This window comes from Sinohyriopsis cumingii, chromosome 2, assembly GCF_028554795.1.
Source record: "Sinohyriopsis cumingii isolate HCF-2022 chromosome 2, ASM2855479v2, whole genome shotgun sequence".
NCBI classification, from domain to species: domain Eukaryota; kingdom Metazoa; phylum Mollusca; class Bivalvia; order Unionida; family Unionidae; genus Sinohyriopsis; species Sinohyriopsis cumingii.
This window is the reverse complement of record NC_142962.1, coordinates 119,041,031-119,067,386: the sequence shown is the minus strand read 5'-3', so window position 1 is coordinate 119,067,386 and position 26,356 is coordinate 119,041,031. Positions and strand designations below refer to the sequence as shown.

General features: G+C 35.7%; 2 long non-coding RNA genes across 6 annotated transcripts in view; one reads left to right on the top strand and one right to left on the bottom strand.

Annotated features, from left to right (window-relative positions):
• LOC149805689 (uncharacterized) overlaps positions 1–9,814 on the top strand; it is a 31,241-nt gene extending 21,427 nt beyond the window's left edge. Inside the window, exon 2 of the long non-coding RNA XR_016419772.1 lies at positions 9,271–9,814. This is a non-coding gene — a long non-coding RNA (uncharacterized LOC149805689). The remainder of the gene's footprint in view (positions 1–9,270) is intronic.
• The window catches only part of LOC149805688 (uncharacterized), a 234,785-nt gene that overhangs the window by 78,989 nt on the left and 129,440 nt on the right, over positions 1–26,356 (bottom strand). For 3 of the 5 annotated variants that reach the window (XR_016419768.1, XR_016419770.1, XR_016419767.1), the window contains exon 6: positions 5,247–5,435. This is a non-coding gene — a long non-coding RNA (uncharacterized LOC149805688). Of the gene's footprint in view, positions 1–5,246; positions 5,436–7,541; positions 7,698–26,356 lie in introns of those variants that run through there. The other 2 variants (XR_016419771.1, XR_016419769.1) reach the window with 1 other exon arrangement.

Genomic DNA, 26,356 nt, shown 5'->3' with positions numbered 1-26,356 from the left:
TAATTTCCCACTTAGTATAACATTCTTGGAAATTCTAATAGACTCTAATCTTACCAAGGTGAATATGAAAAGTGGCTTTAATTTGGTTATATAATTTAAGCTTTGTGCATTTGGTTTATATCCTAGAGACAGTTTAATGTCCACATTTGACACAATCTGACCATAAGTTCAGCTCACATTAAGTCTAGAAAGGTCTTCAGGGAATGCATTCCTTTAAGTTTACTAGTTTCATTTATAAGCTAGGGTCAACCACAGTGCAGGAAGTCACACATTTCAGTCTCAGCAAACAGAGCAGTAACAAGAAACAAGAACGCTAGAGATGAAAATCAGATTACCACCCAAGACCTGAATGCCCTCAAGGGACTTGGCTTGAGTATTGTAACTGGGTGGAACCTGAGAGCACAGGAGAAGAGGACAATTTTTCTTGAATTTAGAAAAATCAACAAGAGATGGCTCTGGGGATGATAAGAGGGAAGAACTCAACAAGAGATGGTTCTGAGGATGATAAAAGGGAAGATCACATACATTGAGGAAGTGCACTCAGTGTACCCTGTCAAAGCTGAGTGCCACAAACATAAGATGGAAAGGGAAGAGATACAGTAAATGCCCAATCACACTTTACTGTGGTGATCTGTAATATCTTAATGAATCTACACCAGATGGAGCAGACAGACATTATCTATCCTTCCAACGCAAGCCCACTCATTGTAGTTGTTCTCATTGTCCAAACAGCACACGAGATCCAATCAGTCGTTCATATCACAGAATTACCAAGAAAGGAAATCTGACCTGTCACCATGGACCCCCAAAAGCCTGGTTACAAATCAGAATCCCCTTAGGATTTTTATTTTTCTCTGAAAACCCTTTTCAATTGCAACTATATTAACTAAATTTTTTATTCCTCTGGCACACTGTCCAAAGAAAATCATTTTGCACTAAATATGAATAGGATCACTAAGGTACTAAATGGGAAACTATTATCCAACATTTTAGACAATTTTGGAGAATTTGTAAATTTTCTATGGCAAATTACAAAATTGTTAATACATACTTCTGTAAATTTCAACTAATTCAATAATTAAACCAAATGTGACTTACACATAACTGACGCAAAAGGGAAGGCCCAATTTAGATAACTGGGCAAAATTTGAGTATACCAGTTACTGGCATTTCAAATCATGATTCCTCTGTTGCTCTGTGCTATTGGACATGCCTTTTTCTTGCCACAAAAAGACATAATGACTTAATTAATTAGTACTTTATGTCTACACTTAAATAGTCATGAATGGGCAAAGAGCTAAATATGACTAAAATTCAAAATTATTTGAATGACTTAAGGTTTCATATAGAAAGAAATGTATAAAAGAACAACCCTCTTGCTTGTAAGATTCCCCAGTCAAAGTGCATTTACATCAGAATAAGCACTACAACACATACCTTAATAAATATACAAGCCATCTTTCTGGTCAAAACTAACAAAATGTTTTCCATAGTGAGCACAAGTTTCTCAATCCCAGCATGCCTTGCAGCAGGGAACCAGCTGCTAAAATCTGCCAATGTTCTGCTGCCACTGACAGGCTAAAAGACTAATCAAACATGCTTTTGTTTTAGCATGGCCATATTAGGAAAGATGCTGCACTTCCAAATTACATTAGATAAATGGAGATATATCTTCTAGTATCTACAAGGATGTGATGGTGACTTTATTTATGATACTGTCCTTTTGTACTTTTCTTATCATGGTGAGCTTTAACCCCATGAAATTTACCCAAATAATTTATTCAGTTCACAGTACACATATTATCAAAATGGTAATTATGCTGATTTGAACATCCATTTTTAAATTTTTGTCAGGAATATAGATCAAGTTACATATTTTAAAAACACATACAGCATTGTTATTAAACTGGCAACAAGCTGTAAAACAAATCTTTCTGTCAAAATTTTGCCTCTTATTCTTACTGGCACTACGTCTAGTCCAATTATTTAATTATTGTGAATTTTGCTTAATTAGCTGTCACTTTCTGAGCTATCATACTGCCTGTCTAATGTAAAAACGTTTTAACTATTTCTATTATTATATTTACATATCATTATCATGATCATAAATTGTTGCAATTAATACAATTTCCATAATCAGACAGAGGATTATATTGGTCATTACAGCTAATTCCTTCGTTCCTTCTTTTTATATGTCAATACACACATGATACTGACTGCAATTGCAGCCCTGCAACACTCTAATATACAAAGTGAAACATGCACAAATACCTTCAACATATACAGCTTTATTTGTAGGATGGTAATAAACTGGGGATTAACTTTCTAGTTGCCAGGTTTTTGAACAAAATCTATTTTACAGCTTGCATGTGTGTGTTTCTAACAAACTGTCTATACTCATAGCTAAAGTCTAATTGCAATTAACACAGACCCTGATCTGCCATCACATACTGTACAGGCAGATCAGGGTCTAGATTGTTTATTTTACTGATTACTCCTAACAAACTACATACACAGACCCATATATGTTGGCATATAATGTGACAGCAGATCTGGGTCTGTAAAGTTTGTAGTTGGAGTCATCTTATAAATGAGCATATACGGGACTTCACAGGTATTTCCCCCTTAAACCAGTGTAATTAAATCAAGGTGTTGAATGGACTATTGAGACATGTATCTTAACACTGGAAATCTTGTGCTGACATACAGTCGTGACACATGATCAAGTCCTGTATGATTTACTCACAATCACAATTGCAGTCAAAACTATGAGACAAAAAAATCATGGTTGCAGTCAAAACCATGAGAGACAGGGAAAATTATGACTGCAGCCAAAACCATGAGACATGGAAAACCATGACTGCAGTCAAATCCATGACACAGGGAAAATCATGATTGCAAAAAATCATGGCTGCAGTCAAAACCATGAGAGACAGGGAAAATTATGACTGCAGCCAAAATCATGCAACATGGAAAACCATGACTGCAGTCAAAACCATGTCACAGGGAAAATCACAATTGCAATCTAAACCATGAGAGGCAAAAAATCATGACTGCAGTTAAAATCATGAGAGACAGGGAAGAAGCTGATACACAAGATGTGTTTTCAAGGTCTAACAAAATAAAACTGCAACAATATGTAACCTTTATTTAACCTAGTACCTAGTTTTCTATCCATTTAATGATGTAGACTGTAAACACCTGGCATTGTTGTGCAATACTTTTTTGTGAGAGAGACAGAGAGTCACACTATGTAAGAAAATTTATTAACAAATCCTGCTTATGTTTATAAATGTCTTCTGATAGAATTCATAATTCAAAGTACTTTGAGTAACCTCAATATGTGTTATATAATATTATGACTTTAAACCAAGTCTGAAACAAACAAAATACCTGTCCGTGAATTAGCCATTGCATTAACTTCAAATTCATAGTTACTTCCTTTGAAGATCTTGCCACAGGGCAAGAAACTCTGTCATTTGCAATTAGAAGTGATGTCACTAAGTTGGCTTAGGCTTGGATGCCGGAAGCCTGACATTATAACACCTCAGTGATACTACCCCAGACTATTTTCAAAGAGACCACCGGTATCCAATCAGAATTAAGGTAATCAAATTTTGGGTGGGTTTCTCATGCAGCCAGACATTATTCTGTTTAATCCATTGTGAAACAATCAGTGCATGTCTGGAAATTGCAGGGATCAGATCACAGGGAAATTGGAGTGACTAGTCTGCACTCCAAGTGCTTAAGTTTTGCACTTGTTAAAAAGGGTGAGAAGTTAGTTCTAGACACTCTGAACAAGATTGAAACAAAGGCTTCTGAGCTTTCTGGGTGGGAACTGATGCCATCCAAAGATTAGACAGGAGAAGACATGTAGAGCATGTAGAGATAGGCTGTTGTGTGAGGAAGGAGGGCCAGAGATGGAAATGAAGGTACTGGAAGTACCGACAAGGAGCACAGAGAAAATGGTAACAAGGGTACTGGAAGTACCGACAAGGAGGGCCAAAAGAACAGAAACGAGGGTACCAGAAGTACGGACAAGGAGAGCTGGGAAAGGAATACAAGGCGGAAGTGACAGATGAGCAACATGGAAGGGACATGGGAAGGAAATTCTCTCACTTTTAATTTTGCAGGATGAAATAATTGGCAATTTGGATAGATTGTGGATTGATTGGAAGTAATTGCATTGAAATTGTCCTGTAATTGTGGAATACCGTGATATAGTTTATAAAAATGTTATATCCTTTCACCTTATTAATTTTATATTTTAACACCTAGACTGTTGGCTTTGCTAACTCGAGGCTTGAAGCTATTTAACCTTTACATTGTCCATCCTTCTCCGGGGTCAGTAATAATTCCATAGGGGTCACGTGGCAGAGGTTGACAACATGGGTGCAGCAAATGATCCTTTTATAATAAAAACCACAACAGAAATCAGTTAAGCAGAAACAGAAAAACAAGGCTACTATTTTGTTCATGTTATTTTTCAATATATTACCCCAAAACCATGCAACATTTCAAAATACATGGATGTTTTGGCTGGAAAAAACAAGCAGTAACTAAAGGAATTCAAAAGAAACTCTTAATGTAAACATGCAGATTTGGATTATGAAACACTTTTGCATTTAACAGCTATCTGAATATCAACAACTATAAATCCAGATAATACAGTAAAATTTCTGGTCACTCTGAAGAGATTAGCTTGCTGTTGTCAAGGCTACTGATGCTGCCCAATAAGGTCACTAGCAGACAATATTCTGCCCATTTGACCTGGACGATGGGCAACCTGGCAGTTTCTCCTATATGCAGCCGTCAATGGCCGTCTCACCTATGTCTGTGTGGGTTTGCATCTTGGGTTCGGCCAATGTGGTTATGTGAGAAAGTTTGTCAGTAGCTTCTCGTGGGTTGGTGGTTCTTTCTGAGGTTTTCGCGGGTTCTTCCTCTACCATTTATACTGGCCGCCATGTATAGCCTATCTTGTGCTGGAAAATGGTGTTAAACTCTACAACAACAACAACACTGACCATTTTGAACAAGGCACGCTGAAGTAAAATCAACTTATAAATTGCATAGATACTAAAGAATGCCTGATTTGTGTTCTGTTTAGGTATATACGATTTTTAATAGTATCCTGAGATTCAATGAATATATTTCGACTCAAACACAATATAAACTCAATTGTAAATATGCCAGGATACAACAAATATTGGCTGCTGATGACATCATTCGAGATTGGAGTAAAGTACCTTGCCCAGGCAAACATCAGTGGAGCCAACCCAAGATGATTTTATTGTAGGATTTTGAACCTCTTGGAAAAAAGTCTGGCACACTATTCACTGAGCCACTGCAGATCCTGACTCCATCAGTATCCTTTTATAACATGCAAAAGTGCACACTGGACTTAGTCTACAACTTTGGACTTGCAGGGGTTCAGTCTGGAAAGAGAATGAGAGAGAAAGGATCCTGAAAATATTTCCACAAGTGATCAATTGGAATATTTCCATATTTTGGGGACAATGAATGTTCATCCTGGTAAACAATACAATAAATATTGTATTACCCCACTCCCCCCACCTCCTCAATAAGTAATGACCTGATTTAGCCATTAAAAAATGCAACTCCATTATCAGGTTTTTTTGTGCACAGAAGCTGAATGTAATTCAAATCATAATTTCCTCACATTCTATACTTATCTGCAATGTTTTCTATTATGACTCCTTAAATACACATTTCCACTCTTGTAATTCACCATTCAATTAACAACGAAGATCACTATGATACAAACACAGATTTAATATATCGAATCAAGACCATTTATTCATAATGTTGCAGTTTCAAGTCTGAAGGCACATTCTAAATTGAACAATTCTGATTGGCCTCTCTCGGTACAATGACTCTGGCTGCTATGATGCATGGTAGCGAGTGTTATAAATTTGGACAACTCATCCCTTCATTTATTTTGCTACATGTCACAATAACCTTTATGGGTTTGATTTGGTAATTTGGTGCTTTGCAGTACAACATACACAATTAGTTTATTTAGTGTTAATGAAATAGGACTAATCTTAGTGCCCTGCCCAAGGCCTCTCCATAGCAACAGACCCAGACTGGTCTGATGGTAGGATCCGAGTGTGCACCTTTTGATCATGTGTCTGGCATACTAACCAATGAGCCACTGTGGCTACCAATCTCTAAAGGGAGCTGTTTTTGTTCAGTGCTCAGCATACTGAACTCGTGACCAAAAGGATGACAGTTCCACTACGAAATGGAGTTCTTGAAATTATGAACAGTTCATGAATTTTGTGAACTATATTTGAACTGAACATGAAACATTCTTGAAATCATTTTCTGACTGTTCATGAACTACACTTCTTGAACAGTTCATGAATAACTTTAAGAACAAATGAAGTACAATTCAAGAACATGTTAAAAACAGTTAATGTACTAAAATGAATTTAAATAGTTCATAAAAAAACTCATGAATAGTTCTTGACAGAATTCTGGACCATGTCAAGAACAGTTAAAGAACTAAAAGAAATGCAATAAAATTCATGCAAAAATAGCAGAAAAGTTTATGATAATATTTTGGAAACAAATCTTGAATAGTTTAAGCACACAAAAGTTGCAGCTGAAATAACTGAAAACTTCATAAAAATTTATGTTCATTTGAATTTGAAAACAGCACCACTCAATGAAAGAGACTATTTTTTTCATAAACTTAACCTTCTGAACTGTAAGCTCACTCCCTGTTTTCAATATTACTTAAAATGAAATGTTCTAGGCAATTATAAAACCAGAGGATGTCTGAAAAGATGACAACAGAAACAAGAATCTAATATGTAATTCTGTATGGCCTTAGACTTAGCAAAAATAATGAAATCAGAAAGTAATATTATATCCATGCAACTTGTGCTTTAAGATTCTCACATACATGCAAAGTAACCCCTAGCACATGATACTGTCTTATAATTCCTATTTAAAGATGGAATGTTCATGATCATTTGGCATTCTTACAACACATGTCTTGGCTGGTTGATTTGGCTGGGAGTTTTTTTGAATAAAGACTAAAGTGTCAACAAGTTTCTGCAGCAACTACATCAACAAATGGTGAGGTTTTTACTGAAAACAAATGTTTTCCACCTATAAATGTTGACAGTGACATGTTCAGTTCTCCTTCAAATCAATGAATAACTGCATAGACTTTGTTTTCTGACTTGAGCAACACAAAGTATCTAATAGATCTTATTTTACTGTTATCATAAAGTACACAAAATTGCATACTGATTTTTGCATCCTTGAATAATCTGATGAATAAAATTTTGCACACCTGACATTATTCTGTCCACCTTTCTCACCTGTTGCAAATTGATCACTTCAAGCTTTTCCAGAATGTCATTATTAAGCTTATTCTGTTTAAAGATTTTTTTGGCACCACAAACTGTACAATTATTTGCTTCATGGGTCACTTTCCAGCTGTACATTTTACCTTGATTCAACCCATTTCTATGGATACAGGCTTGTGCTTGCTTGTTTCAATACACTGCCAGTTTCACGCACTGACTGCAGAAGCATGGAGTTTGTGTCCTCAAATGGAAAACAGCTCCAAGCCCACAAGGGTCCCCAAAGCTTAACGTAGGACACCAAATGAACACCGACATTATGGACATTAAGCCACATGAACCATCTCCATACAGATTCTGGAAAGATGAGTAGAATGTATCCAAAAGAGTTTCTGCTCTTTCTAGAAAAGATGTAGTTATCTTATCTCCAAGCAGAATAGATCAAATTGCTTCATGTATTCCTCTTCCAGAAATCCACTGAGGCAACGAATGGCATACTATAAAAGCCATGATTGTAATTCTGTTCCTTTAAAATGATTGTAATGTTTTTCAAGGTCACGTGGCAATCTTTCAATGATACTTGGTGGTTTTATATTTTTCATTCTACTTGAAATATCTTTAAGATCTTTACCAATAAAATACTTATTTTTACTTTCTGTTGGGGAAAACCATTTATTTAGCAAAGTCTTGGTGATTCCAAGAAGGACTCCATCCATGTAATCTATCACAGTTCCTTTAACAATGTCATATGACTGAAGTGATGCAAGACCTGATGTTCCTTTAAGTCCTTTGCAATGTTTTTTATCCCTTCCCACTTGCATATGTGAAATAACTTCCTGGCGATTTATATATTCATACTTGGATTCTTTACTCTTGTATGGATAACACTTTGCAGTTCCTTTTCCTTGCTTTACAATCATTCCTGGATCTTCACAAGCAATGCAGGCTACCAGTCTATTAAAATATGTCATACAAAGCATCTTTGCCTTTGCTGGGAGATCAGATTTGTAGTGTGGTAAATTTGGTCTACATATAAATAACATTTGGTACAAAATTTAAATTGGTAAAAGAAAGGGTTGAATTAATATAAATTGTTTTAATCCTAATTTTATACCAGCCTAATGGACTGATTCAATCAGGAAAATCAGTCTGGACTACAAGAAACTTTGGTGGTGTGGAGGCAAAACATTTAAACTCGTGTAAGATTAGGACAAGAACTCCCACAAAAGAAACTGGAATGAAATCAGGTGTTCTGGAAGGGTTATGATAAACTTATCATTTTCTAATGATGCAGCACTTGTCATGAGATTGTCATAAGTGGGTGTATAATGCATATGAACTACAATTTATGACTTTACAGAACATACTTGTGGTCAAGGCAATTCCAGAAATTAAATGCATTAGAGGAGGATGAGAGATCAGGTCAGGCCTTTTTTTAAAAACATAATCCCTTCACCAGTTAGTTTTTAAACTCTTTCATTGCAACAATAAAAGTCTTATTATCACCACCATGCATAAAAGATTACCTGAAGTGCCTTTCTCCCACCAGTTAAAAACAAAAATGCAATAATTCAGAATAGTTAAATGCCCTGATCTTGGACTAGGGATGAAACGATTCATCGAGCTATTGATGCATCAATACTTTTTCCATATCGATACAAGAGGTGAAGAATCGATACAAAATGATATCTACCCTATGTAAGTTACTTTAATCCTTAGCAGTCATGAATAATTATTAGTTGTTTGCCTTTTTATTCTTTAAACTGAGAATTAATAATGTATCATATCGTAGGCTGTGTATCGTGAATCGTATCAATTCATGTCACAGGTGTATTGTTTCACCCCTATCTTGGACACTCCATTATCTACCAGTTCAAAATGGCAGAAAGTAACCTTTTTAAAGATGAAAAAATAATCTTCTCTTTTTTAGTACACTGAAGTGCATAAGAAAATTGGAAGATGAGGTGAGGCCGTCAGAACTGAGCTAAGAAGTGTGAGAAAGAAACTAATTTTTTTGTAGCGGAAACATCTGAGGAATCAACCATGCGAGATTTGAATGCAAAAAGTCCTCAAGAAGAGGACAGTCAGCTGGATAATTGTTTAAAGAAATTACAGCATTTGTCAGCCAATACCGAGAAAGAGATAAACGATATCATCAAGAGAGCAACCTTTACAATATTTACGTTTGTTGATCTGATCAACTGCTCTTGTACAGGGAAACAAAAAAGTGAAAAGTGGGGACACCGTGCAGCCATGCCTGGATAATGTACAATTTAATATCCTTGAGTCTGCAGTTCTAACAAAATCTACAATCACACAGTGTTGATAAAAAAATTGAAAATATCCAAAAGGTTGAAAGGTGTAAAGCGGTCAGTGAGCCATCAGAAAATATTACCAAACAGGACAATAAAGTTGTCCGAACAGCAACATTTTTTCCTGCCAAGCAAATATCAGTATTAAAGAAATTAAAAATTTGTTTCTATGTTTGTTTTATGTAAGTTCAATCATTAACAGCATAACTGTGTTTAAGTATCTACTTTAGGTGTATTTATGAAAGGTTCACAAGTTTTTATGAGAACTGATGATTCTGATCAATAACTGAGGTGTTCATGAACAGTCCATGTAATCTCATATCTGGACTGTGGTTCACTGTGACAGACAGGAACAATTCTGGAATTATTCACACATTCTTTTGTAACACTTGTTCATGACATATTAATAAAATCCACCTGAACATTTCATGAGCAGTTCATGAACACTGAATGGCCAAATTTTCAAGAACTTAATTTCAAGAATTGTTTTATAGAATATTAGTTCTTGAACAGTTCATGAACAATCCATGTTGAAACTGTTCATGGACTGTTCAATTACTAATGTTTCAGAATTTAGCCAAAGTCATTCTTGAAAATTTAATGTTCAAGAACTGCTCATGAAATGTTCATGTGCATTTTACGAATGGTTCATGAAAAGTGTTCTAGAACAATTCATGGATAATTCAAGAATTGTTCCTAACATTTTCACAGGGGATTGAACCCTACCACTCTACTTGCCCAGGTCAGCAAACATGCTGTATCCCTGGGCAAGGCACTTTCCTCCCACTGCCTCAGCACTAAATAACTCTTGTATTGCTAGTTCATTAAACACCAAACCAAGCCAACTAGACTCCAGTTTTGCAAGTCAAAGGTACCGGATTCATGTTTTGCCCATATCAGGCCAGGTTCGCTGCTGAGATATCTTTTGGGCAAAACACTATACACTCACTGCATTGGCATCGTATAACCTTTCATGTATTTATGAACCATTAAGTACCAAAATAAATAAATGCAACTAAAAGCTTAGAAAATGTAAAATATGGAGATCAAGTTAATTTATAATCTTCCATTCCTGAAAACCCCATATAGTCCTGAAATGACCTTACTATCATTACACATCAACACCAGTGGTTGGTCAGCTTGTGCTGAAATGACAACAAATTGGGCATTTTCAAGGCATAACAGCAAATTGAGCATTTTATGGTAAATTTCAGGAATTTATTTTTTGGAGTATATATTACTGGAGAGATGGATTTTTAATCTACTTTAAGGGTTTTCTTGAAAGCATGAAAAAAGTCACAAATGAAGACTTTCCCCATTAATTAACCTTAAAATAAAATTGTTTTTGAATGCCTGTAAAACTCTTTATGCATATTTTGCCAATGTACTTTCACTAAAACACAGTTTATGTTGAGCTCTGCATCAATGTTAAAATCAATATAAAAAAAAACTGTCACTGACTCTAACCTACAAATACTTCTAAAACCTATTAACAGATATACCCCAACTTTGCAATGTGAGACCTTGACACATGAAAGGATACAGAAGTACACAGTAGAGCAAGGCCTTAACTTTAAGCAAATGTAATGACTTCATGTCATTAAGTTGAACTTAACAATGTAATGACTTCATGTCATTAAGTTGAACAAAAATGCTAAACAAATGCTAAACAAATTAAGATTTATGAGTGTATTTTAGCCTAGAAGTTTTTCACTTGCAAGAAGGAATCCTGTGTACCTTTCAAATTAAATATAATTATAACCTCTTGCATGTGGTCAAGCCTTTAGACAAATAGATTGTTTTACTGGGGGCACAAAAGATAGCAGACCAAGCTCAGATAACAGTGCTTGTGGACAATAAGATAACAACTGATCATATTCATAACATGTCTTGTGTGCTTTATCAAGTGTGCCAAACAAATGTTTCCCAAATTTTGAAATCCGTCTACAAATATGATCCAAACATCTTATGTTTGTGCATGTGATAGCTCTGCTTTTCAAAAATGGAACAAAATGGTGTACACACACACACACACACACACACACACACACACACACAATAATGAGACAGGTCAGAGTTATAATTCATACCACTTAACTCTGAGGCATCAGTGCCTTAATCCACATGATCATACATACACTCTTTGCCCCCAAAAACATCGAACACTGTCAAAGGTAAGGACTTGAGTTAGACAAGAACTTACATCGTTAGGCAAACAATTCAATACTCTGATGAATGAACAAAACCGCTGGACATTTATTATCGCCTGACATCACTATAAAACTGTAACCCTTGGATTATGAGTTGCATGTTCTTCAAACCATGCTACCATGAGTAACATGTTTGGATATATGATTATATGAAGAAGAAAAAAATGATACAGAATGGCACCAACCTGTCAAGAATAAAAATATTCTTTTTTTCTAAATCCTTTCGTTCTTAATTGGTGTGAGGGGGCAAATTTCTGTCGATCTATGAAAAGCACATTAGTTTGGGCCAGAGAACAATTAATTAGATTTCTGGGGACAGGCGTTTATTAAATTGCTATACTGCAGTGACTCCAAATGTCTGGTTGTAGTGGTAGCGATTTTTAAATTAAGCATTCGTTTACTTAACCATGAGACAGACTATTAGGGACACGGCTAATTTCGATTTCATAGTGGAACTATCAAACTTGGAAAATTTAGAGAAACTGTTAGCCAAAAGCCTGGAAGGTCAAGTTGACCCCAATTTTGGCGCCTAAAGGAAAAGGTGGTAAATATATCATCCTGATTGATTATGCTAAAAAGGGCGTGTTATCCCACATGAAATTTCCTAGCTGTAAATATTCCCCCCCCCTCGAAAAATCTAATTAGTCTAAGCTTCGTTACGAGAATAAAGGTACAGGGGACTCCGAGGGTCAATTTGGAAGAAATTCTCTCGTAAAACATTTATCCATGGGACCAGATGTCCGGAAGGTCAACAGACACAATTTTGGCGGTATAAACGAACAATGCTTGAAAGCAAAAACAGGTATTTGCTTCAAATTCATGACATTCGTTGATACCAATATAATATTTTTCTTGAATTATTTGATAATATGTGCATGAATTTAGTTGTTTAAATTCGTAGATCAATTCTCTTGATATAAGTATAACTGTGTTGAGTTTATATATATATGAATTTGTACAATAATCTTCTTTATCTAAGGTAGTCGAATTGTTTGAATTAGTGGTCTTGTTTTTTTATAGGAATTAGGTTCAAAGAATTTCATCTATTACTTTAGTTAATATGAGTTACGAGCAGCCATGTGAATTCACCAAACTTAGGTAATTTCATGAATGCTAAAGACTTGAATGTGTGTATTCGCTAAACATTAGGTACTTAAGCTGGCAGTGAATTTCATTCATTCGTTTGTGTAACTGAGACAAGAGCAGAACTGGTAAGTCTCGGGTGTGTTAATGCGAGTGATGAATTAGCCATTGGGAAGCACATTAGTCTTGTGACATTAGGTTTATTTTGGTCCGCCATGCTCGGGTCAACTAATAGCCTTTGGTATCTGTTTCAATACTGATAGTAAGATCTCATAACGAGAGGGGAGTAATGATCTATCTCCAGTAGAATAACTGACAGAAAATTAAGGACGTTCTCTTTTTGTTTTCAAAGGGAAAATAGCTCTTCTATTGTATTCCCAGAAGTATCCTCAGATGTACCTACACAATGACGTATCCAAGTATATGTGTATCTACATGCTTACATATCCACCTACCCACACAAAGTTTGAGGGCCGAAGTGAGGCGAATGAGTAGGAAGGTTGGAGAGAAAAGGAAAGGAAGGAAAAGGAAGGAAAAGGAAAGACGTAAAGACAGAACAGCTACAGTGAAATTGAAATGAACCAGAGATAAGCAGGTTATACAAAGGCAATGACTTCAATTGTTCACTTGATCGTATGATGAACTAATTCTATCAGTAAAACAGATCAGCTATTTTTACAATTATATTTTTGTTTTGAATTCGGTGAAAGATTTATACCAAAAAGAAGTGTATCTTCCTAATGTATTCTGTTATCACCATTGTTTATGTCATTGATTAAATTATGATTTTCTATGTACGGGGGCTCAGGTCGTTCTGTTCTATATATCTGCTCAGATCTCTATTTATTCTACCTCTAAGTTTACTCGATCCTGGCAATAACACAGATGGCGATAATCTCCATGATAACGAGAACCAAATAAAGCATACACCTTGAAAGAAGGTACAATCTGCCAATCAACCCTCACCCTTTACAAAGAGTGGGGGCACTTTACAATTGGACACCTGATTGCCCCCCTTCATCTTCAATTAGTTTTGATGACATTTTCAGACAATGCTATTACCTAAAGGCAAAAGTTTGATCACACAGTTTGTATTTGCATGAATAAAATGTAAATTATGGCCTTACGCAGTGAGAGTCTCACAGGGCTTCTTGAGATTTCTGCATATGTCAGAGATCTCATGGAATCTTGAAAGTCTGATACAATAAACCATTAAAATAAAGAAAAATAAAGGTAATGTGTTTGACTATTTTTCATGAATGAAGGCACTGATACAATGTCATAAAATAAACAGTGACAGCTGTGCATTCATAATTCAGGTTCATCAAGTGCAACTGAAAGTACATATAACATATTGTTATTAAACAATATGTCATCGTGTATGTACAAAAAAAGAGAAAAAACAAACATCAATGGGAAATTATAATTCACATTTGTTTTTTGGCAAACATAAAATGTTCAAATAATGCCAATTCAAATGTCAGCAATCCAAGGCATGACATGTAACAAACATAATTTCAAAATGTCATCAAATTTTTCAAGATCTAAAATACACTCCCTCTTTTTGCCTACAGTTTATGTGATATTTTAGATGTACAGATCACTGTTTTGAAACAGATGTAAATTGCAAATTAAGGAGCATTAATTAAAAAAAAGAATTTAGCATTTTAACACAGCTAAGGGTCCAAGGAGTCCAAAATCAGTTGGAGTACAATTTCTGGGATTACTTAGCTGATTATGCAGAAAGAGTATTTTTCATCAGCATGATGTACCACCATCACAACACTGGCTTGCCAGACTCCATGCAAAAAGTATGGAATAAAATAGTAAGGCAGTGTATGTCCATTGGGAAAAGCATACCACCTGGATGTCCAAGACAATGTCCACCCATTGACGATACCTCAAAATGGGGGTTTTACCATAGCAAAACAAATTTTCGGTGGTAACAACGGCACCACCAAACTCATGGTAAAATTTGTCTGCACTGGCACTCATGGCCCTACACCAATGCATTGTAATTTTTACCTTCCTTGAGTCTACCAGTGCTTGCTCTTGACAGTCATCTCACTGCTGCCAGTGTCTACTGTACAAGTAGCATTCTTGGTACTGACCAAAGATAATTTGAAAAACCTGGGGCCTAGCTAGAATTGATTTTAACAGGACACTTTGCTTAGAAAGCTCAGCTTCCATAGCAATCTTGTTTTTTGATTAGTGGGCAGGTAATTTGAGATTGACTTTGCTAATACGTCTTGATGTGAGGCCATGGCATTGCTGTGCAAGACCTTGTTGCATTTGTTGTAAATATATTTGTGTAACAGTTGACAAGAGGTATAAAATATCTCAATGTCAAATTCATTTGTTTGCCATTAGCTCTGCATGTTACTGAAAAACCATATTCTATGCTGGAGGTGTTCTTTGAGTGGAGCCCAAGTCAGAAAGCTGTTGTTAAGAAGATTTTGCTGGTTTTGTCATTTTGAAAGACAGCTTGCAGCTTACGATACAGTCTTCATCTTCTCAATGGCTTGGGCCCAATTACAACCAAAGTGAAGGGCCCCGAGTGGCTGAATGGTCTAAAGCACTCATTGTTATCGATCACTGCCATCTCACCTCTGTCTGCATGGGTTCGAGACTTGGGTTCGGCCAATGTGGGTATGTGAGAAAGCTCTCCAGTAGTTTCTCATGGGTTGGTGGTTCTTTCCGGGGTTTTCCCCCGAGGTCTTCCTGTGTTCTTCCTCCACCATTTATACTGGCCACCATGTATAGCCTATCATGTGGTGAAAAATGGCATTAAACCTTACAAAAACAACAACCACCAACGTGAATGCCTTATGCAATGTGACCTGTATTTTATCTATCATAGTGGTGTACTTATCAACTTCAGCTAGGATAAGTTTTAACTAATCTTTGGAGATAACATTGTCACCTTAAATATGTGGTCTGCAATTCTGCTGAGCTTGGCCTCCACCAAAATGCAAATTCATCATGTTTTTAGCTTCCATGGATAGTTGTAGTCAATATATTTTCTAGCCACAGAGTTCCGACAATAGCTTAAAGCTGTGTTCTCAAGGGCAATCGTAATGGGGGCTACAATATGGTAACTGTTGATCCTTTTCAGGCAAATATCATGTGGGTCATGGATTTTTGTATATATCAATGTTATAATTCCTCTGTAATTGATCTGAAGGAATGGGAGGGTTAGCTCCTCTGCAGACATGCACAGCTCAAACTAGTCATTGTGGTTTACAAGTCAAACTGAAGTGATATCAATGAAAGAGTTGATTTGCTTGATATCACAAGATTTGGAAATAACATGCCCATCAACATACTCATCAAGAGCCATAAATACCATGCCCTCAGATGTTCACAGGTTTACCATATTTTGTTTGGGCCTGTTAATGTGATGTGTCATAGCATATCATTTTTATCATAACTGCTTTGCTTCTGTTGTTGAGACGAGTGATGGATGGCAGCAAATACTGTTATATATATTTAATTCATATCTGTTATTTTTTTTCTCTATGATTATATGTTAATTATAATTGTAAATTGGACTTGACCTTGTTCGTTGTGTACCTAATCAGTAACTTTTATTTTGGTAAACAAATAATACATAGTTAATATGTTCTCTACCAGTGTGGGTTAAATATTAGGACCATGAGCAACTGAGGTAAACATAATTATTTAATGTAGTCTGGGTCTAGAACATTGGTATTTCCCATAAAATAACCTGTTGTACCTGATGTTTACCACATTCTTTATTATAATTTTAATAACAGATTTTATGTTTACAACTTAGAATTTTCTAGAAATGAACATTTGACCCTCATCCTTGTTTTAGTTTTGTGTCTAAGCTTTATATATAATCTTGTTTACTTGAAATTATTATTATTCTTGCATCATTCTTATTGTCGTGTTCACTATTTGATTTCAGTGGAATTATTATTCAAAGTATTATTCACTGGAAATACAAAGTGCTTATCACTAAAATTCTTGGGCAGAAACATTAACTTGGAATTATTGTGGATTCATATAAGGACATCTTGGATTATATAATCATGATTCATCAAAAGACTGTTGGCACATGTCCACATCACAGGCTACCAATGGCATATCAACATATTCTGTTTTGGATTTTATTCTGAACATCACTGGGCTTTAATTAGAATTTTATTCAATTTGACTGGTGATATAACTTTTTGGACTTTCAGGATTTAATTTGCAATACTATTCTTTTGAAATTTTCACTTTGTATTCATGAGAAATAAAGTTTACATAGAGTCAAAATAGTTGAATCACTAAATACCAAATCAGCATTATAAAAGTAATCACACCTGAGAGTCCCTGAGGTTACTGCTTTTGCCAATTACCCCAAGCTGCTCATGGACTGGCTTCAGGAGCTTTGGGTGATTCCTGTGCTGAGTGTCTGTTTTGCATCCTCATTCTAGTGACAGCTGCCAAGGTAACCATCATGACCACAACCCATGCTGTGAAGGCTGCCAAAAAGACCTGTAAAGAGGTGACAGCTGAGGGGTATGTCCTGTCAACCTAAAAATACCTTATTAATGTTTTGTGGAATTTGGCCAGCTTGTCTGGGACACTTTGGCAAAGAGCATTATAGCATTGTTAATTGCATGTCTTCTTGTATGCTCTAACATTTGTTTCTGTGCCCACACTCACTGACAGGCCTTTGCCTGTAATGCTCTTCTATTTTGTTGGGGAGGTTCAGGTTCAAACATTTTCAGGAATAAAACCTTCACCTGGCCTTTTTTTCTTAGTGTACACTATCTGCATTAACTGCTTAAACTTGGGGCCAATAGTCCGCTATTTTCAGATGCCTCTTGAAACACCCTCTTCTGTTAAATGTCTTCTGTGTATTGTAGGGGTCTCCATTTATTTTCTTCTGAAGAAAGCAGGTCTTCCCAATTTTCTGGTATCAAAGCTGTAGCAGCTATAACACCCATCTTTAAACTTCTGCAAGTTTCATGAGCAAAGTTGAGGTGTAACTTGAGTGAGGGGTGGCTTTAGCAGGGCAGCATTGATGTTTAAAGGCATTTTTCCAACATCGATGTTCTTTTAATGCTACCATCTTGGATTGCCTCTTTATGTCTCTGACCTATTCACAGGTCTTCTTGGCAGCCTTCACAGCATGGGTTGTGGTCGTGATGGTGGCCTTGGCTGCTGGCTTATAAAGGGTGGTATGAAAGCCAAGTTGTTGATGGGCAGGCACATGTAAACATGTAATAGCTGCCAAAACAATTGTTCTAGTGATTGTTACACCAGTTTTTCAGCCTTTTAAATATACATGCACCAGCCATTACGAAGAGGCTGAGCCCTTGACCACCAAGGAGCCTTCCTAACCTGCCAATGCTTTGGCAGGTATCTCCAAGCAAGGGTCAATATCCCAATTTGCTGTAGGTTGACCCTGGTCAGGAGCTAATGGGTGCAGTATCTTAACTCTTGGCTAAGCATGGCATGCATGAGAGATGGGTTGAGGCCAGTGTCCACCATGTACAAAGAACTGAGGACCAGTTCAACCCAACTTTGCTGAGCAGCTGTTAGAGCCCAGGAAATGTTATTTGGAACAACCAAGAGCAAGACTATAAGGCATAGCACCAATTGGTTTGGCAGTTGCCTGCTGTTCTGTGTGACAAAATGGCGCACAGGTAAAAAAATCTCTTGATGGCATTCATGCTACATCTGTACAATTAGCAATGTCTGCAGCATCTGTTACTTAACAGCTGGTTCAAAAGAGTACCACTTGATATAAAATACCCTGGTGTGGGACCTTTGTCTACTGGGAGAGCTAGATGATAGGCAATGCCTTGTCTCTGATCTTGTGTAGTCACTCAGCTTCTTCACGATGACTGACAAGTTTGGCATCATAGGCTAGCCATTTATATAACATCTTTTCGGTTTTCCATATGGAAGCTTTATTCATGAGGAAGAACAAATTGTGTCTGAAGGAGCTCAGCTACCTTCTAAGGGTATTCTTTATCCATGGTCCAAGCACAAGAGCACATTGAGATATTTCTCTGCCCAGGCATTTTGCATTGTGTGGTAATGGCCATCTGCTTACATCAGAATATGATCTGATGCAATCCACTTTCAGAGTTCCATGTATGAAAGCATGTATGAAGGCTGACCTTGTTTATGTGGTACACCCATTTTGTTGTGATTCCTGTAAATGGTGGTCATGGTGTGTAAAACCTCCTTTCTCTTGGAGGCACTCAAGGCAGGCATAAAGGTGATGGCTAAGGTTGGCCTTTACAACTGCCCTTGAGATGTTCATGACTTTGCTCATTTCTTCATTGTCAATCATCCTGGGGCAGAGGCCATCAAACCTTGCAATGGACTTTCTTGAGCACTCATCCTTAAAGTTGCTGATGACAATTTTTAAATTGACATGCTGAAGTGTGGATGCTTATTGGGTTAGTCACTAGTACCATAGATATAAACAACTTCAGCCATATCTTGGTAGACATCAGTGGTCTTGCTACTCAGAAGCAGACTTTCAGTGTCACACACACACACACATATACATACAGACATGCATGCACACATGTTTGGCACCCTCAAGAGTTGCTCATATTGCCTGCCCTTTACAACAACCTGATGTGTACAGCAGGTACACCTTATAGCCATGGTGCTCTTTTTTCTGACTGGAGTAGAAGTCATACAAAAGGCACTTGCTCAGATCACTTGCTTGATACTCCATGCTGCATAAGCCTGCTCCATATAGATGGGACAGTTCAACTCCAGGTTGGTCTTTGAAAAATAAAGAGCTACAAGGCTGCCAGGACAGCTTTTCTGTGACTGAAACAATGGGTTGGCATCCACATCTTTAGGCCTCACACAATCCCCCTGAATCCACTTTGCTAGGCTTTCCATTGTCCACAAAAAGATGTCTTCCTCAAACTCTGACACTGCCTTTCTTTGTAGAGCTGTATTTAGTTGTAATGTAAGGTGCCAGCCACTCTCTTTGATCAAAGTCTTTTGCCCTGTGGACCTTGGTGATATGGATCCAAGGTCTGAAATAGCATGGTCATTTCATTCATCAGTTTATAATTTCTAACTGGATTGTCACCAGTTGCTCAACTATCAACTTGATCATTGATAACTTTAACAATGTTTCAGCCATACTGCTACAACGTCTGCAGTGTGGCAGTTTATAGTGATGTCTAACAGTGGGGCATCATGCTGCAGACATGATGAATGAAATGAATTATTTTGTGCATCTTTTTAAGTCCTTGATGCTTTTCTTTTTTAATATGATGGGGGGGTTTCAAATAAATGGGAGTGTGAGTGAATGCTATAGTTGGTGGACTCTGCATCATGGTTTCAACCCAGTTATTTGACTTTTTACTGTCGTAATCTAGACACATTAGGTTGCATTGGAAATTTGCACCATGGCTTTTTGTAAATCATTCTATATGTAGGACACATTAAAAAAATGTACATTCATATACTCTCAATACATTGAAATCCATTGCTGCTCATTTAAGCTCAAATATTTCTTTTAATGAAAATTTAAATCATATGTTGGGTAAGTGGTAGATGGGGCTACATCTGCCACCAAATGTGTCATTTCTTAGCAATTTTAGTTTTGCTGTTGGTGTCATTGATAAGTCCTTCTAACACAGGTTTAAGGAAATTATTAAAGATACGTGAACAATACGCATTTGAGAATGATATCATCTACAATACACAAAAATTGGTATGTATGGTCTTTCAGTCATCTTCTTTCAAATTACCATCTCCTCCCCCTGTACATCTTAACGGCTATGCTCTACGTGTCAACAGTTATACGTATTTGGGTCACATTTTGAAATCCAATCGGTCAGATAATGAAGATATGATGAGACATTACCGATTTTTGTGTACTCGAACAAACATGTTTCTACATAAATTTAGGAGTTGTTCACTGAATATCAAAATTAGATTATTCAATCTGTACAATGTATTATGCTCCTCTGTAGACAAATTTTAGTGAATTTATGAAAAGAAAACTAATTATTGGTTATATTAATAGTCTTTGTTTTCTATGAGGCCTTCCTAGATGAACAGTGCCTCCAACGTGTTTGTAAATTATAATGTATTCAGTTTTGATGAAGTAGTGAGAAAGTAATATTGTATTCTCAATGATGACAAGAATATCTAAGTAAGAATGGTATCTTGAAATCTCTGGAACTATGGCAATCATTTCAATTCTTGTAATATAAGTAGATGAACAAGCTGCTCCTTAAAATGTGCTACATTATTTCATTCTTAACAATACACGGCATAGTCCATTGTTGTAGATGTGTCTGTATACTTGTATGTAAGATATTCATGACCTTCTATATTTAAAATACTTATAATTTATATCCATATTTTAATTTAGATGTATACACTACGTAGTCTGAAAAAAAGAATTCTTATCTTTATTTTTAGAAAATTTAAAGTCAAAGTTGATTTAAGAGGAACAAAAAGAGTCCATTTCAGTCACTATTTCTGTCATTATTTTTTCTAAAATTACAACAAAATATATCAGAATGGATGGGAAATGATGATGTTAATTTTGCTACTGATATTAGCAAAACATTAAATATAACTTAAAACAGGAAAGGCAGGAAATACAAACTGCTTTCCAACAGAGCATTCTTCTAGCTACATTCAGCCAGTCACCTGGCAAAGCACATCTATATTTTAAACCTGAGGGCAAGTTCATTCCTGCTACAGTGCATCTTTTACTGGTTAAACTGACCAACGGGAACCACTTTTACTTGTCACAAGGGAACTGATGATACCTGGCAGCTCTCTGAATTTTTCTAAACTCCCCTCCCATTATATACTGCAGTTTGGATCCCACTGAACACTGGTGACCGATCTATGGCATATGATGCCATGACAGATCAGGGTCTATGTTGTTTGCAGCTGGGCCTCTTAAAAGTAAGTCTATATAGTAGTGACCCTGTCTTATAATACCTAGGCACATCATAATTTTTGTAACTCTTTTTTCCGAATTTTGGATGTACTTACATAGCTTAAGCAGATATACAAATTACTTCCCTTAAAATCTCTGCAAGTAGGTTGACGATAATGTTTTATGTATATAGGCTGTCCTGTGTTTCTTGTTCATTTATGGTTCATTTACAAACTTGTTTATTCTAACATACCCCAATTGGGGTCCCGAGTTCCAATAAAGTCTTGAAGTCTTGTTCTAAACTTCTCATGTTTTGGTCAGTAAACAACCAAAGTTTAGCTCATTTTCAATAAGAGGTCCTGCGTGGTCAAGTGTTCTAATGAGCTCATCTTTGCCAATCACTGGCATCTCAGCTCTGTCCATGAGGGTTCAAGTCTTTGGCTTGGCCAATGTGGGTAGTGAGAAAGCTTGCCAATAGCTTCCCATAGGTCAGTGGTTCTTCCCGGGGTTTTTCTGGCCTCATCCTCCAACAGATATATTGGCCACTATACAGAGCCTAGTATGTGATGACAAATTCATAACAACATCATTTTCACCAAATTTATGGTAACCTTTAACATCATAGCTTAGATACTGGGCAGAAAAAGTAACAACAGGATGATTTCTATATGAATTTTTAAGAAGGAAAACTAAGTTTCAGATGGGACAGATTTCTCTGACAGAAAGCATTTACATACTTAATGGATGGGTGGATTGATCAAAGAAAGATGCCTTTATTTCAATATTTGATGGTTTTGGGGCCAAATTTCTTCTGCGATTGTTTTTATTTAAAGTTTTTGGGACAAGGAAAAAATAATGCATGGTAATTATGGAACCTGTCTTATTTGTTCATTATATATGGTAATCTTTCATGTGTTGATATGTCATTAGAAAAAAAAAAACACAAAAAAAACAACAATCAATCAATCCCTCTGAAATATATAAAACGACTGTGATTTTTAATAATACAACCAGACCCTCCTCAAACTATAGACTGGTTCAAAAGCTAGTAAGTACAGTATGTACTAATTCATGTACTTTACTAAACAGTCATGAATTAACAATTTTTAATGATCAAATATCTCTAAGATTACTCCATTTTTTTAGACATACAACTCTCAATCTCATTTAATTTTACAGTTTCTTTTTTTTGGGTCAAGGGTTAAAAATATGGCAAAAAAGACCAGATGAAAATGTTAAATTTTTCTTTTCAAGCCAGAAACTCAATCTGACATACTTTTTGAGACCGAATGCAATTTATTCAAAATATCATATGTCTATGATAAATGAACTTGAGAATATCTACATGTCACAGCCGATACTGTCAGTCTCTATGGCCTTATACAATTGAAGTGAATATTTCCATTGTGTGAAGTAGACACCGTGTTCTATTGTCTTCATAATAACACTAAATGTGCTTTGGATATATAAATCTCTTTGGGTCAAAGTTGATATAAAACTGTATGTAAAAGGGTAAAAGAAATGAGGTCAATTTTGTCAGCACTTTGTACATGTACTGTGCTTTAAAGTAACTTCTATCCTGTGTAGAATTTGTTTGCACCTAATGTAAAAACACAAATTTATCATCTGGAAAATTGTGAAAGGTTAATACACACACATCTGGAAAAAAATGTTACTTCCTTTACTAAAGCTTACCTATCTTTTGGTTAAATTATATTTTCTATTTCGAAAAAACGTTTAACACAATAAAGTTAATATTACGCATAGCTGTGAGTTTATTCTCCTCAGCCAATTAGTAAATTGCAAATTTGTCAAATTAAGCAAACATTTTAATTTATCATAATAAAAAATAGAAATATGACAGAGAAAGTGTGCAACTGGTTTTAAAAATTAATTTAAGCAAGAATGCATCACTATTAATAACTGAAGGGCAGTCAAGAAACTTTGACCATGCTTGACCACAGCTGGCTGGAATGGTGACAGATTTCAAAGTTGCTTTTCAGATTTATAAAATTAAAAAGTTGTTTTTTTTCTAAAAAAGATCTTAAAAGTGCTGATTTAGCTGGGATACACATCTATAAAATTAAAAAGAATATGTTTTAAAATTGTATCTGAAAATAAAGATTTTTTTATGGGTATATTGTGTAAGATGTGCTTTCAAAACTGAATTTAAATCAATTTAATTAGCAATGATGACAATGTAGTGTGACTTTGAAGACCAAATCTGGAATTAAACCCAAATAAATCATTGACTAAATCATTTTATTGCAGTTTTCTGGAGACATGTCTGTCCTGCCTGATGAGCTTCTCTTTATATTTCCAAGGCCATTCCTGTTCTAAATTAACCCTTGCCATCAGCACAAGCATGGACATTATTCTTTTTGCCCACTATGGGGCCATTGAGCTTTTGCATTGACCTCTGGTCAAGTATTCAAATCATTGCCAGTCTTTGTTATGTCAAAACAGTTATCACTTCACTAAATCGTACAGGTTTTGTAGATCAGTGCGGCCAGACAATGCCAATTACCAATGGATGGTCACAACAACTCATTATATGGGAGAAAGAGAGATATTTGTCAAGAAATTTCCTCCGAGTGTGAAATAACTGAAACTTGAACAAAACCTATCTATTTCATTCCAAGTTCAAACTTGCTCTTAAATGCCAAATTAAAAAATTGGAAGTACTTCATGAACTGTATTCATTGCACGTATTCAAAATTAAACTAAATATTGACCAATTGGAACAGATAAATACTTTTCATTAGATGAAGATGAACTGCAAACTTCCGATCTTGTTCTGATAAATTTTTCAAGAGTTTTGCAAATTTTAGTCACGACTTAATATTTACTGTGGCTTCTAGCCATGTTTCATGAACAAGTCATCAAAAAGACTGTGAGGTTAATAGAGTTTGGGAATAAATATACATAAGTAACAAAAGGAAAATTAGTGGTAGGAGAGCTGGTATTCAAAGTTTTATAACTGCTAATAAATATTACAAACAGAATTGATGTAATGATTGGCATTATCAATTTAAATAAGTGATTAATGATTAAACATTCAATTCTTATGGCACACAAAGGGTCAACAGTGAAGAGGCCTGTTTTTGTTTGAATTAGATTTTGCTACTATTTTATAAAAATGTGGTTTCCAATTGATTGTTCCAAATGATAAACTTTGTCCACTCTGGAACAAACATATAAACAATTGTTGAAACCCTGAACTTTGTCTGATATATATGGAGATAAATTCAATATTTATTTGAGTAAAGAGTGTAAAGATAGAAGACATCTATTAAAACAAAAAATAGGCCTAGTTTAATGTGTGTGTAAAAATACTCTTATGTTGAATTGGGGTTTTGTGTAATGAAGTGTCTTGTTGGAAACTCATGGAATGATTTACATGAACTGTTCTGACTAATCATTGATCAATCTTGCAAAACAATTGATATTGAAATTTATCATATTATTAACAAGAGGCCCAAGACCATGTACCTGGCTGACCAATGCCAAACAGCAAAATAGCAAAAATAGTTAGCAAAGAGATCTGGGTCAGTATGATTCTGTAGAAATCTGCTGTTCATTACATATGCTATTTATACATACATCCCTTCCTATATTTTCTATTTTTGTATCTTTGTCCAAATTAGGTAACATGTTAGCATCATTTCTCCAGTGTCAAACGTTCTACACGCTCTCAAGGCTGGACACAGTTTTGTGGAACAGATTTTCACAATAAAGTGGGTTTTTAACAATGGAGAACATATCTGATGGTTGCTTGTCACCCTTTGTACAAAATTTAAAGGCCTTTTTGCTACAATGCTTTCTGTTAGATTTGATTAAACTCTGTGGAGTTTTTGAAATGTCGTCATGTAAAGGTTAATGTGTTAAAAGATATTTGTTAATTATCCTTACCTGAAAAACACCAATGTTTGTAGTTTTATAAATTTCTGTTGAATAGTTTTTGAATTATTGTGGTTAAGAGTGAGACCCCCCTGACCAAAGTTAGCACAGGTATTACCTGCTCCTGATATGTGAAGTAAAATACAGCCAAAACAAAAACATCACTAATGTAGAGATTATAGTGCTAAGGAATAGTCAATGCAATGACCAGTGATCAGGTAGGGATTGAAAAAATTAAAAGAATTAATGCTATACCAATAGTCAAAAAGATCATCGACTGATAGAGAGACAGAAGACCATTCCATCATTACACCTCTACAGCAATGGATGGTCAGCTTATTCTACAATGACTTCATACTTAATAACAAACTGAGGCTAAATCAAGGGTGTGTTTGTCTGTGATTTGGGTTTATAAGAGACATTTTACAATTTTAGTCATATTGTTACGATGCTTGCAGTGTGTGTGGAAGTTTATAGTGATGCCTAAAAAGCGGAAATCATGCCATAGACATGTGTGATCATGTTCCACCCAAACACAATATCCTTACACCAGGCCAAGTAGTCCTAGCACTAACTTCTAAATGCTGAGCACCAAGTGAAGTAACTACT